Raw genomic sequence first — 12,245 nt, 5'->3', positions numbered from 1 at the left:
AAGTAGTAATTATGAATCAAAGCCCTCCATTCTCCCCTGATATGGAAGTAAGGGCAGAAAATTAACAATTAGCCACATTGTTCCTTCCTTACCCAGAAAGTGGGTGGGCCAATTAACCTACACAAACTAACATAACTGCAACTTTCAAAATTTAAGCTGCCAGCGAGGAAAACTTTATGCAATATAATTACTTGGTAAGTATAAATAAAATTTGATTATTAAAATATGGGAAGTAAATTTTTGTGAAGTGAGAAAAGTAAAAAAAATAAGGACAGAAGCAAGTGTATGGCTACTTATTGTTGATTTTAAACAATTTCCAGATGTGATGCAATTGAATCGTATTCTATACATCTTGAAAAAGAGTACAAAAGCTTGCCCATCATCATCATTGGTATTGACTACTCATCTCAAACAAAGAGGCTTGCCACCTTGGACTTCATATTTTGTAAAGTACAGTGACATTACCAGTGATCAGAGAGGACTGTCACATTTCAACTGGAAGGTATAAGTATACTTATAAAACTACATTGAAAATTTTCATAGATATTTTTACTATATTCAAAATAAGGAATATTTCATAGGGCATTCAACTGCTTTGCAATTTTTAACATACCTATATGTTATTCACTGTTCTTATTCCAGATGCAATTTAATCACAGTTCTAAACTGCTAAATATAGTTATATGAAGTACAAGATGTCATTTGTTTAATGTCACTTTATTTCAGTATTTTCATAAAAATAAAAATTTCATGGTACACGTGTAACCTGTAATTGGTGAAACAAGTATTACGGAATTTGACTTAAACTAGTATACATACTAGTGTCTGTAGTTTGATAGGGATGAGGTGTTTGTCTGCAGAGAAATCTTTTTTGCTCTACCAGCTTCATACTTTTATATAAGTAACTTACCAAATAATTACATAGCTATTACTTTCTACTTTAAACAGCAGCTCAAAATTTGAAATTTGTGGTAGTGCTTTTGTTTTTGGTATAAGTAACTAGTCCTGCCCACTTTTGGGGAGGAAAAGGTACAACACAGCTAAAGAGCTCAATTCGTTTCTGCCAGTTAACGACTAAACATTGGTTGTAGAGCAGCTCTCTGGATGGTTGTGATTTTTGCTTCGTTTGGCAAAGTATTCTGTGCTTTTAGTTGTGTGCTAATCTCGGTTAGCTTTTGTGATTGTGACTTTTGATTTTGACTTAGTATGTCAGACTCTAGCCTGTCTAGTATGTTTCAGGTATTGGATTAAAGGCTGCAAGACCAGACTTAAGTCTGTCAAATATGACAGTCATACAATTTGTTGTTCTTGTAGAGAGCAAGTTTGCTTGCCGGACCTTAAATTATGCTCCCCCACTTTTACTGGGGAATAGTTTCCAGAACCTGCTGCGGAAATGCAAAAATCCCCTCTAATAATGCTTATATGTAACTGGCCTATAATTTCCAAATGCCCAGTACCCCATAAACTAAAATACTTATAACTGTTTATTTTAATATTTCACTGCTTAATTTGATAGTTCAAACAAAAATACACCCTAAACCATCATCCCAAAACATCCTTAGACATCTAAGATTAGCACCACTGTTACTCTTAAGTATCTATACCCCCTAAAATGCTTATAACAATTATTTACTCAGTGTAAAATATTAATGTTGATGTAAACAGCCAAATATCTATAAAATGTTTAATACAAATCAAATAAATCTTTAATGCAAATTAAGTAAATCTGTTTTACAGAATGTTTGACAACTAATCAAGTTAAAAGTTACCTTTTTCTGTATACATAAGCCAATTTCTGTCATAGTACTGAAGTACATATTAATCCTTTCAAAATTATCACTAATTCACGTTTTTTTCCCCTTAACATTACTATTGCAATACACCACCTGAACACGTGAATTAGCCTGGTCACTGACCTGCGCAAACTATATCCCCACAGAATTACCCATAATTGGGTAATTTTTTAACTGCCAGTGCTACCAATGCTGCAGGTAAACCCTGTCTACTGAGTCACCTGTACTGTCGTTGGCAATGCTGTTGCCAGAACCGGCTGGCAGAGCTCTCTCCCTTCAATTGCTTCTTGTTCGCTCTATAAGTGTTAGGACGCATCCTAGCTCAAGCGAAAATTTTGGTATGTTAGCCCGACCCTCACAGATTTGGCCTGCATTTTCAGTTGATGAATCTTGGATTATGTGTTGGATACAATTTAGACCTCTTTTGGATTTTGGACTTGACTAAGGCATTGTTGGACTTTGCTGACCATGGACACGCCTTAGAAGGAAACTTCCCCGGTTGTGCCTTTGAAGTTATCTTCATCTATTGTGCCTCCGAACAACCTTGCAGCGGTGATGGGACAGTGCACCGGTTTTGTATTGCCTGCAAGAAGCGGATGAGTAAAGCATGACAGACATTCACGTTGCATTAGTTGTAGGAAGATACAGTGTGGGGTCAAATAGAGATGTCAGGAGTGTAAGGACTGGCCATTGGACTAGATGGAGAGCTATTTAAAACAAAGAAAGGCTCTAGCTTCAAAGAAGAAACGTAGGGTGATAGAACCTAGGAAAGTGGAAGAAGAGAATTTAGAGTCGGTATTGTTCAAGAAATTAGAAGATTGGTTGTCATCAAGTATGACTAGTCTTTTTCCTGATTAGTGAGAAAATTGAACCAGGATGGGGATAGTAATAGGAGTGTGGACTCTAACCATTCTTTTTCAGCTCCCCTGTCTGTCCCAGAACCATGCCTAACGGGTGCCAGGGGTTATGGGGAACCGCAAGCCCAGGGGGCAGGATCCCCCATCCCCCTGGCACAGAGCAGGCAGTGTCCGCAGCAGAATCCCCCCTTTCCCCCAAAAGTGTAAGTAAAAAGGGTGATATAGTAATAGGTGAGACCAAGACTGTCAGGGATCTTAGTGTAGATTTTAAGGACGAGAAGTTGCAAGAGTAGTGGCTTTCAGGTTCAGGTTCGGCTGCTTTTGCGGGATCGCCCTTGGATCCTGCAGAAGTTCTGACTCCGTCCTCGATTTTTCCGAAGGGCAAGGACTATAAGTCATCCAGTAAGTTAATGACGGAGGCGGGGCCTGTTGGAGAAGGTTTTTATGCCATCTCTTCTTCTTCCAAGGTTTCTTTCAAGCTGGATCTAGTACAGATTCAGGAGCTGTTGGTAGTCCTTTTGATGAGTTGATGTTTAATTTGGCAGAATATAATGCTAACATTCTAGGTTTGTCTCAAAATTATAGATTACTGGTTAGACAGTGTTATCACTTAGGTTTTTCGGACATTCGGGATCATGTCATTAAGAATTTCCCCGAGTTTTTGGATGATATGTTTCAGGGTTATCAGGGGGAAGGGGAATCTATATATTTTCTTTCACTTAAAAGAATGTCCTCTTCTTCCTCTCCAGCCTCTCTTACATATGTTTTTCCTTCTATCACTAATGTTTCCCTTCACACCTTGTCAACAAAATCTGCTTCTCAAATCCTTCCTCACTCTCCTCTTTTGAGGCATACCTTAGTTACTTTGACAGTCTGCTGACAGACCCCTCTGGTTGGTTTGCCTCCGGTGGTGTCCCGATCTTCTGGTTTCCTGCGTTCGGAAGCGGAGGTTTCTGCAAAGGGGCAGTTAGACAATATGTCAAAGTTAAAGCATGATTTGTTGGATTTAGGGAGGAGTCATGCCCTAGAGTTAGGCGTAATGAGGGCTTCGTCTGTTGCTCTCTTGGGTCTGCGAGCTGCAAGGTTTCCTTTTCCTGCTTGTCAGGAGAGTGTTAAGCAGGGGAAAGTGCATCGGATCCAGTAGGCGGAACCCTCGGAGTTTTTCGGTTGGGGTTCCGGTAGTTGTACCAGGTATGACCTTTTCCTTTTTCTCTTCTCCTTTGATGTCTTTCTCAAACCTTCCGCAAGGTGCTGCAGTTTCCTTTTCTAAGGGTTTTGTTATTGGTACTGATCTATGAAGGGGTCAGGCTGAAGGAGATTGATCCCACCTCCATTTAAAAGTTGTTAATTGGGCTAATTCAGGAATTTGAAGTTTTCATGATAAAACTAATATTGTAATATACTTAGCTGAACACCTGAATGGCTCCCACCCTCCTCCCCTCTTCAGTGGATAGTGATGAATGCAATTGATGGGAGAGCACTGCCAGCTGGTTCTGGCAACAGCGTTGCCAACGGTAGTACAGGTAACTCAGTAGAGAGGGTTTACCTGCAACATTGGTAGCGCTGGCATTAAAAAAATGACTCAATTATGGGTAATTCTGTGGGGATATAGGTTGGGCTGGTCAGTGACCAGTCTAATTCAGGTGTTCAGGTAAGCATTACAATATTAGTTTTATAATGAAAACTTCATGTTTATTCAATTGACTTCCCATTATTCGGCATATTTTGAGATTTTTCTTGGTTTGCTACCCAACCTTCCTTTCTCCGGCTGTGCCAACACCTCTGGGTTCCTCCTTCATAATACAACAGCTTGAAGGAACTTCGAGGCTGCCCGAGATGGTGCTTTCCCCCTCCTCCAGGAAAGCTTTGGCCTGTGTTGACACCTGATTAGCAGAGAAGAAGGATCTGGGTAAAGCGGTTTTTTGTATACTTTCGCCATTGATACAACAGAAGTATATGGCATGTGCCAATGGTGAGGCTCCATCCTTGGGGGTCTCTGCCTCCGCTCAGAGGCCAGTCTCATTGACGCAACATGTTGTTCAGCATTCTCCTTCGCCGGGATTTTGTTGACAGTCTTGGGATTAAGCCGTCTTATTAAGGATGTTTTCAAGGTCATCAAGGTCCTGAGCTTCTTGGAATGGACTGGGAGGCTTTTGCCAAGAAAATAGACTGCCCCACCTTTCAGCAGAAGTTCTCTACTGACTGGCTGGGAGTCCTCAAATATGCCAACAGGGCAATTAGAGATGGCGCATGGGAATTATTGACTATCTTTTCAACAGGAGTGCTCAAAAAAGGGGAGTTAATGGTGTTTATTCACCACAAAAGGGGTCACTCCCTCTTGGAGATTGTCCCTCCTGTTTGCTCCCTTGGATCATACAAGTTTGTTTCCACAAGCTACTTTGGAACGAGCGATGGCTGAACTTCAGATGAAGTCTATGCAAGACTTGCTGTCACAGTCAGCCAAACATGCTAGGCCACTGTCATGGTAATAGCTTTATAGCAAAGAAAGATAAAGGAAAGGAAAACGCATCTTCGAGAAGTTCTGCAGCAAGAAGGCATTCGTGCATGTATTGGAGGTGCCTGTTCTCATGATGGTTCTAGAATCGGCAGGAGTGTTGTGGAACTTGACAGGCGCTGACGTGACGTGAGGAACGCTGCGATTTTTGATGTAATACTTTGTCCAGATCCTTCTAAGAAGTTCTAGTAATCTCGGGAGTCTGTGACGTTCGTGCTCCGCCTCCCCCGTAGGCCCCCCCCCATCCCGTAGGCCCCGCCCCCAGGTCACTGTATAAATACGACTTACGAAGTAGGAGAGATCAGATCATCAGTAAGAGCCACAGATCAGATTATCAGTGAGAGCTCAGCAGCAGAGATCAGAGATCATCCGAGAGAGATAAGAGAAGAAGGAACATACGAAGGATCATAGAGGAAAAGGCGCCCGAGAATTGGTCGAATTCTAGTCAAGTCGTCAGGGAGTGGACGACCGAGGTATTTCAACATTGAGCAAGACTTCAGAGAAGAAATGTTCTGCGAGAGGTTTTGAGAAGTTCCTGCCCTTCGAGTATCAAGAATAGACATTATTTTCTGCAATACGGAGTCAAGAAGTCTTCTGCAATTGCAGTTCTCCTTTTGTGAAGCCATTGCTTCGAGTCGCAAAACTGGCCGGCAAGTACTTTCATTACCCCACTGTTTCCCCAGTTCACGCATTGTAAGATTTTGCCTTTTTTTTATGTAAATAGGAGATACTATTCTGCATTTATCTTTGTTAGTAAGCTTGTAAATAAACCTTTGTTGTGTTTGTGTATCTTTCTATATTCGTATCCCCAGTTTCAACTGTTGGTGTTGAATTCTTTTTTGTTTATCATAATATTGAACTTGGAGCGGACCTCTCTCACGGGCCGTAACATTGTGGCGACCTTGCTTAGGCTATCAGCACTTTAACAGTTTGAAACAGGGAGAATATAGGAAGAACCAGAATGAGTGAGATGGTGAAAGAGTTTATTGAGTTGGGTAAGCTTCTGGGTCTAGAGGGGAATGATCTCCGTGAGTATGTTGAGAGGAAATAGAGAGAAAAGTATGAGAGATGAAAGAGCAGCTGAGGGAGAGGAAAGAGCAGCTGAGAGAGAAATGCAGCAACAAGAAAGAGAGAAAGAACATATGCATGAGCAGGAAGAAAGAGAGAAAGAACGTATGCACGAGTTGGAAATCGCTCGATTAAGACAAAGCACTCTTAACAGTCAGTCAGGCCAAAACGAAAAAGAAACTGATAGGTTAGGTATGAGTGCAGTGTTGAAATTAGTACCAAAGTTTGATGAGGAAGATGTAATGACATATTTCATGTGTTTTGAGAAGTTAATGGAAAGAGTAAGTTCTCCTAAAGAAATGTGGACTTTATATTTACAGTCAGTTTTGAGTGGCAGGGCACTTACTGTGTATAGTTGCATGTCTAAGGAGGAATGTGATGATTATGATATTGTGAAAGAAACTGTTCTTAGCGCGTACAGGTTAGTACCGGAGGCGTACCGTAAGAAGTTTGAGAAAGGATGAGAATATTACGTATGTAGAATACGGTAAGAAGTTAGATAGGCGGTTTTTTGATTGGTTAACTTCTGCTAAAGTTAAGGATTTTGATGGTTTGAAGAACTTAGTGTTAGAAAACTTCAAAGATAACGTATCCCCTGAGATTAAGCTTTATATAGAAGATAGGCGAGAAGTATCTTTCGCAGGAGCCACTAGGTTAGCTGACGATTATAGTCTAACTCATAATTTGAGTGTTGTTAAGAAACGAAATGATCCTTCGTCTGGTAGAGTACAAAGCAGTAAAGATGTCGGTTCTAGTAATAGCAGTGCGAGTAAAAGTGACTATTCCTGTTATACATGTGGAAAACCTGGTCGTACGTCTAAGGTTTTTAAAAGTAAAGTGGCATCTAGTGGCTCAGAATTAACTTGTTTCCGATGTAATGGGAAAGGGCATTTAGCGAGAAATTGTGCAGTTGAAAGGAAGGACGTTAAGAAACCAGTGTCTCTAGTTAACCTTTCATCAAGTAGGAATGATGTGATGAGAGAAACTAAGAAATTTTTTGGTGAATTCCTGTCAGAAGGTGTAGTTTCCTCTCTTGGAGGAGTAGATTCGAGAGAGGTGGTCTTGCTTTGAGAGACAGGAGCTGCTGTATCAATGATTAAGAGAGAGTGTGCCGAACAGGGCAGAAATCAACATGGAAGAAAAAGTCATTGTTGGGTGGATTTCCTAACACTTGTGTTCTTTGTCCTTTGTTGAAGTTGAACTTAGAAAGTCAGGTAGTGTCAGGAGAAGTGAAACTTGCAGTTGTTGACAGTTTGGCCGTTGATGGCGTTGACATTATTGTCTGTAATGACTTAGCTTTATCCAAGAATGTGAATCCTGTTGTGAGGAATATTCCAGTGCCTGAAATGGTAGTAACTAGGTCAGGTTTAGATACAGACATAGACTACGGTCATAATTTGTTCGTGGATTCGAAGGAGTGTGAGTTCCTGGATTCGAACGAGAGTGAGTTCGTGGATTCGAACGAGTGTGATAGAGGTGGCGAAGTTGATCTTGGCATGAGTGTGGCGAAGTTGATCTTGGCATGAGTGTGGCTGAGAAACCTGACTCTATTGTTGACAGCGATAGCCAAACGGAAGGTGTAGCTGTCGAGGGTAACATAGTAAATGTACTGGTATCTAGTACTAGTTACGGTGATGAATTAGGCATGAATAAGGATGAGCTAGTCAAATTTCAGAGAGAGGATGAGACACTAACCCGAAATTTTGAATGCGAGTTGGATGATGATCTTGATGATGTGTGTAAGGAAACTTTTTGTTTAAAGGACGAAGTTTTGTGTCGTTATGTTCGTCCTAAGTCAGGTAGTAAAGGGGAAATCACCAAACAATTAGTGGTTCCTAGGAAGCTTTGTGAGCTAGTGTTGAAGTTAGCACATGGTGAGCAAGGACATTTAGGAGTAAATAAAACTTTCAGGTGTATTAGTAGGGCGTACTTTTGGTTTAAGATGAGGAGTGACGTAAAGAGATATGTTTTAAGCTGTCATGAATGCCAAGAAAAACCCACTAAAAATTTTCCTACATGGTTTTTTTAATAGTTTTATCACAAAAAGTGCATTTTATGATGAAATTCATTAAAAAAAACCCAGGAATTTGTGGATATTTATCATAGAAAAATACCGCGAATGCGCGAATTTTCTGCGAATAATGCAGGGAAACGTTCCCGAGAGAAATCCGCGAATGTGTGAGTCCTCGAATCTGGAGAACGCGAATACGGGGGGTCCACTGTATTAAAGCTTTATGCAGAATTGTTCCCCTGCTGTTCAATTCTTGTTTCTCTTTGGAAAACAATAAAATCAGTTGATTTCATTTTTTTTCTTTTTTGGGGGGGGACGTGTCATGGTAATTGCTTTGTAGCAAAGAAAGATAAAGGAAAGGAAAACGCATCTTTGAGAAGCTCTGCAGCAAGGAGGCATTCGCGCATGTGTTGGAGGTGCCTGTTCTCATGATGGTTCTAGAATCGGCAGGAGTGTTGTGGAACTTGACAGGCGCTGACGTGATGTGAGGAACGTCGCGTTTTATACATTCAACTTCCCTGCCAGATATATACTTAGCTATAGACTCCAGCTATAGACTCCGTCGTCTCCGACAGAATTTCAAATTTCGCGGCACACGCTACCGGTAGGTCAGGTGATCTACCGCCCTGCCCTGGGTGGCAGGACTAGGAACCATTCCCGTTTTCTAATCAGAATTCTTCTGTCGCCCGGGCCATCAACATTGTTGTTGGTTCCTCTCGATTGGTTTTTCTTTTTTCACCGGCAATTGATCTTCTTGACCGACTTTTGGTGACGTATCTGGATTGTTGGATTGGCATACGCTTTTGTGGACTGTTTTGTGGACTTGATTTTGGATTTTTCTTTAAAAATGTCTGACTCTGGAATGGTTGTGAGACGTTGTGTGAATGTAGGCTGTAAGGTGAGGTTGCCGAAAGCTTCGGTAGACCCTCACACGGTATGCAAGGGTTGCAGGGAGTATGAATGTTCTTTTACTAATACTTGCAAGGAATGTGAGAATTTGAGTGAGAACGAATGGAAGAATCTAACTAATTATTTAAAAAAGTTAGAGAGAGAAAGAGTGAGGAAGGCCTCTTATAGAAGTTTAAGTAGTTCGAGATCTGAACTAATTCCTAGCTTGGGATCTTCCCCAAGGGGTAAGTATTGCTACTTCTCCTTCCATTGCAGCCCCTTCTCCTATTGCAGAACCTGTAGATTCAGCGAAAGAACTTGCGGATCTAAAAGCAGCCTTCAAGTTGATGGAAAACAAAATGGCTGCCATACAAGGTAAGGCTAGTGATTATTCAGTGGACAGTGATATGAGTGTCCCCAGTGTAGTGGAGGGGGCATCTGGTCGGCTCAGCAACGCTCCTAGGTCTAGACCTCTTCCAAGCTCACATGCCCAGAGGAGAAGGAATGTCGAAAACCGAAAGGAGGTTGTGGAGAATCCCCACCGATCAGGTGTCCCTTCGGCGGTTTCTGTGACACCCCAGACTGCCAAGGATCGCTATTGTAAAAGCGTCCTGCGTGAGTGTTTTTCGTCGTCGGGATCTTCATCTCCGAGACGTGATTGGAGGGATTCAGATCGATCTCGACCACTCAAGAGGAGTTGGAAGGCTCCGACGATTGATTCGAGCCCAGAAAACTTCCCTGAGGAGTCTCCTTTGGGAGTGAAGAAGGCAAGAAGAGCCATTCTTTCACCCAGAGTGAGAAGGAGCAGGGAGGTGGAGGCTATGGACTCCTCCCCTCCTCCTTCCCCTCCTCCCGAAGAGGATAAAGAGGAGGTTACGAAGAGGTTCATGATGGCTATGCAAGAGCAGATTTCGTCTTTTGTAGGAGTTCTGTCAAAGGAGCCTCCTAGAAGGAAAGACTCTTCCCTTCCGATCAAAAGATCCTCCAGACGTATGGAGGTATCTGCCGCCAGGATCAATGCTCCTACTCGAGGTGAGGTTTCCTGTACGAACCTGGATGAACCTATCAGACGTCTGGCACCGGCCAGGAGTGAGGAGTCACCCAGGAGGCAGGAGCCAAGAGCCAGGAGTGAGGAGTCAACCAGGAGGCAGGAGGCAAGAGCCAGGAGTGTGGAGTCATCCGCGGCAGGAGGCAGGTAGCCAGGAGGCCAAGACAGGAGCAAGAAGTGCAGGAGGAGTCAGGAGTCAAGAGGGCAGGAGGTCAAGGAGCAAGAGTCAGGAGTCAGGAGTCAGGGCAGGATCAGGGAGTCCGGAGTCAGGAGGTCAGGAGTCCGGAGTCAGGAGGCATGAGTCCAGGAGGCCCGGAGGCAGGAGTCAGGAGCAAGAGTCAAGAGCCAGGAGGCAGGAGTCGGAGACTCGTTCCTGGAATTTATGACTCTTCTCCAAATAGGAGCTCCTCTCCTTCAGATCGTAGGAGGTCTTGGAAGGACTCTCCCTCCAAACGTGAGCTTTCTCCTTCGTCTGATCGAGGTTTAGACGATTTGTCTGATGACGAACCTCCTGCAAATGAGGGACTCTCGAGTTATAAGGTCTTAGCCTCATTACTGCTACAAGAGTTTGGAGACTCTCTTAGTCCGGCGGCTCCTCCTTCTCCTCGTTCTCTCTTTTCGAGCTCGGCTACGGCAAAATCTTCGGCCTTTCTGAAAATGAAGCCTGCAATATCTATGAAGAAGGCACTCCATTCTTTAGATTCTTGGATGGACAAGAAGAAAGAGTTGGGAAAGACGGTATTCTGCATGCCTCCTTCCAAACTACATGGAAAGAGAGGTATTTGGTATGGGACAGGAGAGACTATGGGTCTTTCTCTGCCTGCCTCGGCAGATGCGGACTTTTCCAATTTAGTGGAGGCCTCTAGACGTCACTCCTTAGGATCGGTCAGATCGATGTGGAGCACTTCGGAGTTGAACCACTTTCTAAAGGGACTTTTTGTCACTTTAGAGGTGTTCAACTTTCTGGATTGGTCACTCGGAGTTCTGGCCAACAAATCTAAAGATCCGGAGTTTCTTAAAAACCCAGAGATTCTCCATAGCGTCCTGTCTTGCATGGACAAGGCAGTACAGGACGGTTCGGGAGAAGTGGCTTCCCTTTTTGGTGCTGGTCTCCTGAAGAAGAGATCAGTATATGGATCCCTATTATCAAAAGGGGTTTCTCCGAGCCAGAGGACTGCTTTATTGTTCGCCCCTCTGTCGGATCATCTGTTTCCTTCTCAGTTAGTGAAGGATATATCTCGCTCGCTAACTGAGAAGGCGACCCACCAGGACCTACTAACACAAACGTCCAAGAAGGACACCCTGTAGTGTCGGCGATTAAGAAGGACTCTCGTCCTCCTCAGCAGCCCTTTCGTGGAGGTGCAGCGGCTCGTCCCCCTGCCAGAAAGAAGAGCTCTGACAAGAGAGGAAGGTCTTCCTTTAGGCCTTTCAAGAAAACCAAATGACTTGTTGCTCCTTCAAGCACCAGTGGGCGCCAGACTCCTGAACTTTGCAGGAGTATGGGCAAAAAGGGGAGCCGACCCTTGGTCAGTGTCGGTCCTAAAGAAAGGATATGTAATCCCCTTCGAGGACAGCCCTCCCCTAACATCTACGCCTCGGGAACTGTCAGCGAGGTACAGAGACCCTGTAATGAGAAAGACTCTCCTTCAAATGGTGGAACAAATGTGGGAAAAGGAGGCCATCGAACTTGTGCAGGATCCACACTCCCCGGGATTTTACAATCGCCTTTTTCTAGTACCAAAGGCATCGGGGGGCTGGAGACCAGTTCTGGACGTAAGCGCTCTGAATCGCTTTGTTCAGAAAAAGAAGTTTCGCATGGAAACGTCCGCTTCAGTAATGTCGGCTCTTCGTCCAGAAGATTGGATGGTCTCTCTGGACTTGCAAGATGCGTATTTCCATGTTCCCATTCACCATTTGTCAAAGAAATATCTTCGGTTTGTAATAGGAGACAAGATTTTTCAATTCAGGGCTCTGTGCTTCGGTCTGTCTACAGCTCCGCAAGTATTCACCAACCTGATGGCGAATGTGGCAAGATGGCTTCACCTAGAGGGAATAAACATCTCCC

The 12,245-nt window shown here is 43.3% G+C and overlaps 1 protein-coding gene across 1 annotated transcript in view; it reads left to right on the top strand.

Annotated features, from left to right (window-relative positions):
• Positions 1-366: 366 nt before the first annotated feature.
• The window catches only part of LOC135222613 (pseudouridylate synthase TRUB2, mitochondrial-like), a 131,159-nt gene continuing 119,280 nt past the window's right edge, over positions 367-12,245 (top strand). The window contains 1 exon segment of the mRNA XM_064260710.1: positions 367-502. The gene's annotated coding sequence lies outside the window, so the exon portion shown is untranslated.

The sequence above is a fragment of the Macrobrachium nipponense genome, chromosome 8, assembly GCF_015104395.2.
Source record: "Macrobrachium nipponense isolate FS-2020 chromosome 8, ASM1510439v2, whole genome shotgun sequence".
In the NCBI taxonomy this organism is placed as follows: domain Eukaryota; kingdom Metazoa; phylum Arthropoda; class Malacostraca; order Decapoda; family Palaemonidae; genus Macrobrachium; species Macrobrachium nipponense.
Note: the sequence above shows the minus strand (reverse complement) of the source record. Positions and strands in the feature narration are given on the sequence as shown.